Here is a 6,000-nt window from a genome sequence, read left to right as displayed (position 1 = left end):
TAAAGAAAGATCTTGATAATAAGGCCTTTTTGTCCACAATTTTTAGGAAGCCCACGTATTGTAATAGCTTCCTATATTTTTCCAGTTGTCATCCCTGGAAACAAAAGAAGTCAATTGTTAAGGGGCAATTGGTCCGTGCGGCCCGTATGTGTAGCACAGACGGGGCCTTTGATTTTGAATGTAACAACTTGAAAGACATGTTTGCGAATAGGGGTTACCCTATAGATTTATTAGAAGAACTTATGGAAGAAGTAAAATTAAAAAGAATGAATGGTTTTTACAAACCTATTCTTTCCACTAGTTGTAGGTGTAACAATAGTCTTACTGACTGTTTAGATGTTACTAGCTCTGATGCTGTTAATATTGTTATTCAGAGTAACATAGAATGCGTGATGCCAATGCACAATGTACCTAATGATGATTATAAAACTAGGTTCATCATTACTTACAACAAGCATGTAAATGAGATTTGTGCCATAGTGAAGAAAAATTGGCACTTTATCCAAAATAACGGTCCTTTATCTACTATTTTAGGCTCACATCCTTTATTTGTTTTTAAAAGAGGCAGTAATTTGAAAGATTTGTTACAAACCACTGAAAATACACTGCCTTTATCTAGACAAATTGGATCATTCGTTTGTGGGGCTTGTAACTTGTGCCATCTTTTTAAAGTGGGTAGTTCATTTACCATCAGAGGCAAGAAATATTATATCAGACAAAAAATTAACTGTTTAACAAAATCAGTGATTTATGTTGCTTTATGCAACTGTTGCCAGGCATTTTATGTTGGTAAAACGGACCGTAGATTACGGGACCGTGTTTACCAACATAATTATGCCATTAAGAACAAAAAGAGCGAAAACGCTCTTGCCAGGCATATTCTGAATAATGCTGGACATAATTTCCAATTTATGGGGATTGATATGGTAAATGTTGGAATTAGGGGGGGTCCCCAATCCCTCCTTCTTGAGATGAAAGAATTAGAATGGCAACTGTTTTTAGATGCCTTTTCAACACCGGGATTAAATGAATCTTGTAATATTTCAGTTGTTTTAAAGTACAAGAGTTATTTGCGTTAGTAATATTACTTGTTATAGCAGAAGGATTTTTTAGTAACCAAAATACATGACTAGTAGTTGCTGTGATTTTTATACAACTGCCATTTACTATTTTATAGTGTAGTATTTGTGTACTTTTGCACATTTTATTATAGTACTTGCATATGTTTAAGTATGTATACTTTTAGCTTATATATTTGTTACTTTAAATATTTGTGCTTTACAATCAAGGAAATGACATCATACCTAGTGTTTAAAACTGAGCCAAATGAGTGTTTCTGTTGTCTGATGAAGCTCTTATTTTCTGTAGGAGCGAAAACGGAGATTATTAAAAAACGTTTACGTGATTTTTCTGGAAGTGGTGTTTCTGACTCGTACTTGTGCACTTCAGCTGTTTGTTATCTGGTTTTCTAAAGTATGGATACTGATGCCAGTGATATCATGCTTACTCTGTGTCATGGATACTGATGTCAGTGATATCATGCTTACTCTGTGTCATGGATACTGATGCCAGTGATATCATGCTTACTCTGTGTCATGGATACTGATGTCAGTGATATCATGCTTACTCTGTGTCATGGATACTGATGCCAGTGATATCATGCTTACTCTGTGTCATGGATACTGATGTCAGTGATATCATGCTTACTCTGTGTCATGGATACTGATGCCAGTGATATCATGCTTACTCTGTGTCATGGATACTGATGTCAGTGATATCATGCTTACTCTGTGTCATGGATACTGATGTCAGTGATATCATGCTTACTCTGTGTCATGGATACTGATGCCAGTGATATCATGCTTACTCTGTGTCATGGATACTGATGCCAGTGATATCATGCTTACTCTGTGTCATGGATACTGATGCCAGTGATATCATGCTTACTCTGTGTCATGGATACTGATGTCAGTGATATCATGCTTACTCTGTGTCATGGATACTGATGTCAGTGATATCATGCTTACTCTGTGTCATGGATACTGATGTCAGTGATATCATGCTTACTCTGTGTCATGGATACTGATGTCAGTGATATCATGCTTACTCTGTGTCATGGATACTGATGCCAGTGATATCATGCTTACTCTGTGTCATGGATACTGATGTCAGTGATATCATGCTTACTCTGTGTCATGGATAGTGATGTCAGTGATATCATGCTTACTCTGTGTCATGGATACTGATGTCAGTGATATCATGCTTACTCTGTGTCATGGATACTGATGCCAGTGATATCATGCTTACTCTGTGTCATGGATACTGATGCCAGTGATATCATGCTTACTCTGTGTCATGGATACTGATGTCAGTGATATCATGCTTACTCTGTGTCATGGATACTGATGCCAGTGATATCATGCTTACTCTGTGTCATGGATACTGATGCCAGTGATATCATGCTTACTCTGTGTCATGGATACTGATGCCAGTGATATCATGCTTACTCTGTGTCATGGATACTGATGCCAGTGATATCATGCTTACTCTGTGTCATGGATAGTGATGTCAGTGATATCATGCTTACTCTGTGTCATGGATACTGATGCCAGTGATATCATGCTTACTCTGTGTCATGGATACTGATGCCAGTGATATCATGCTTACTCTGTGTCATGGATAGTGATGTCAGTGATATCATGCTTACTCTGTGTCATGGATACTGATGCCAGTGATATCATGCTTACTCTGTGTCATGGATACTGATGCCAGTGATATCATGCTTACTCTGTGTCATGGATACTGATGCCAGTGATATCATGCTTACTCTGTGTCATGGATACTGATGCCAGTGATATCATGCTTACTCTGTGTCATGGATACTGATGCCAGTGATATCATGCTTACTCTGTGTCATGGATACTGATGCCAGTGATATCATGCTTACTCTGTGTCATGGATACTGATGTCAGTGATATCATGCTTACTCTGTGTCATGGATACTGATGTCAGTGATATCATGCTTACTCTGTGTCATGGATACTGATGCCAGTGATATCATGCTTACTCTGTGTCATGGATACTGATGCCAGTGATATCATGCTTACTCTGTGTCATGGATACTGATGCCAGTGATATCATGCTTACTCTGTGTCATGGATACTGATGTCAGTGATATCATGCTTACTCTGTGTCATGGATACTGATGTCAGTGATATCATGCTTACTCTGTGTCATGGATACTGATGCCAGTGATATCATGCTTACTCTGTGTCATGGATACTGATGTCAGTGATATCATGCTTACTCTGCCAATCTTGGTCTTCCCATTCCGCTTCATTCTAGAATGATTGTTCCTGTCTGTGTATATGATAATTCCTTATAGCTCTCAGCTTTCTTTCAAATGGAGGAGGATTGAGATCCCGCTGTTAGAATGTTGTTAATTTTGTTCAGTCCCTCCTTAGAGAGAGAAATACCACCTGTCCATAGTTTTATGGCAGGATTTCACCATGCCCCCTGCCTTCCTAGTGAGGGAGGGATGGTAGAAGGGGACAATAGGTTAATAGGCGGACTGGAAAGATACTGGAAACAGAGAGGATATGGGGCAATAACAAGCATTATATGAAAATCCATAGGTAGTTTATTGGGGTAAATGCTGGTTAAGCAACAGGATGCAAAATGTTAATGTGTGATAACCCATCTATGCCAACAAGAGATGCCCATGGCATCTCAAGGGCTTTGATATCTGGTAAATTCTTTTTTACCACTTTACTAAGATATAAATATGGAAAATGGATTATGTATAATTATATATATGTGTCATGGATACTGATGTCAGTGATATCATGCTTACTCTGTGTCATGGATACTGATGTCAGTGATATCATGCTTACTCTGTGTCATGGATACTGATGTCAGTGATATCATGCTTACTCTGTGTCATGGATACTGATGTCAGTGATATCATGCTTACTCTGTGTCATGGATACTGATGCCAGTGATATCATGCTTACTCTGTCATGGATAGTGATGCCAGTGATATCATGCTTACTCTGTGTCATGGATAGTGATGCCAGTGATATCATGCTTACTCTGTGTCATGGATACTGATGTCAGTGATATCATGCTTACTCTGTGTCATGGATACTGATGTCAGTGATATCATGCTTACTCTATGTCATGGATAGTGATGTCAGTGATATCATGCTTACTCTGCCAATCTAGGGCTTCCCATTCTGCTTCATTCTAAAATGATTGTTCCTGGCTGTGTATATGATACTTCTTAATAGCTCTCAGATTTCTTTTAAATGGAGGAGGATTGAGATCCTGCTGTTAGAATGTTGGTAATTTTGGTCTGTCCCTCCTTAGAGAGAGAAATACCACCTGTCCATAGGTTTGTGGCAGGATTTCACCATACCCCCTGCCTTCCTAGTGAGGGAGGGAGGGATGGTAGAAGGGGAAAATAGGTTAATATGCGGACTGTAAAGATACTGGAAACAGAGAGGATGTGGGGCAATAACAAGCATTATTTGACAATCCATAGGTAGTTTATTGGGGTAAATTCTGGTTAAGCAACAGGATGCAAAATGTTAATATGGGACAACCCATCTATGCCAACAAGAGATGCCCATGGTATCCCAAGGGCTTTGATATTTGGGAAATTCTTTTTGACCACTTTACTAAAATATAAATATGGAAAATGGATTGTGTATAATTATATATCTTGATCGTTGCAACATTGCTACAATAATTTTTTATATTCAAAATCACTTATGGCTGCATCATCCCTTACAGCAGAAGCTTCATTAAGAAATTCTACACATAGTTAGAAAAATGCATAGTGCATAGCAGTCCCTACCAGTACCAAGTATCACAGGGAATTCAAAAAGTAACCATCCTGACAGTTTGCCACCATAAGTAAACTCTATCACAAAAGAAAGAATATAGCAGAACTAAAACACATTACAAAAAAAATTAAAGACACCTTCAGATCCACTTAAGAAGTCCACCAAAGATAATCATACCGTAAATTTATTTTATGTATTTTACATTTGTTGACCGGGCTAGTCTAACTGGATACATGTCTATTTTCAGTAGAGGCCCGAGGAGAAAAGCTCCAGGAAAAACACACACACATATATATATATATATATATATATATATATATATATATAAACATATAAAATATGACATTCAAAATTAGAAAAATAACATTAACAGATTATTAGATTCTAAAGTTAACACTTTTCAAAAACAGTAGAAAAAAGTGAAACATGGCAAATAGTAGGCATAACTCACAATATTAGTAAATAGTTAAGAAGGTTAGTCTATAGTGAGATATATGAAACAGGGTAATGGATAAATATATTATGGTTTTGAGAGTAACAGATAGTTTAAGGGTAGACAGTCCTAAATCCTAAATTAATTATGTTAGAAAACTAAGAAACAATACCATATTTTGAACATGCTCATAATGTCTTCCCCTATTCTCACTTAATAGACACTGGCAATATCACTGACTGCAAAACAATTCTATTACCAACTTTACACCCAAGACTTCTGTTCAAAGCCCTGAAATACCTGTATCCCTTACTCACCCAAATATTGTTAAAGATCATTTACTGAAAATGATAACCAAGCCCAAAAATATTTTTTCAATGGAAACTAACAGTATACCTGGTTGCTAAATTAATAGTATTAGACATGCCCTTGCAGACACACTCCTTAAACTGTTCATCACAAGTTTAGCTTCTGTTTTTGTCCCTGAGTGGTGCACTGCAGTGGTGATGCTCTTTCATAAGGGTGGTCTTACAACCATTCCAGGTAACTGCAGATGTAAAAGCATTACAAACCATCTGTAAAACCATGGAATGTATTCTAACTGATTTCATCAAATGCCATATCAAGAATTTTATTAGGCTTGACCTCCAACAGTTTGGCTTTATGGTAGATCCTGTCTACATAATCTGGTAAATTTATTCTAAAAGGTTACTAATGCTG

The sequence above is a fragment of the Protopterus annectens genome, chromosome 3.part1 (genome assembly GCF_019279795.1).
Source record: "Protopterus annectens isolate FY-2018-M chromosome 3.part1, PAN1.0, whole genome shotgun sequence".
In the NCBI taxonomy this organism is placed as follows: domain Eukaryota; kingdom Metazoa; phylum Chordata; order Ceratodontiformes; family Protopteridae; genus Protopterus; species Protopterus annectens.
This window is presented reverse-complemented; position numbering follows the sequence as displayed.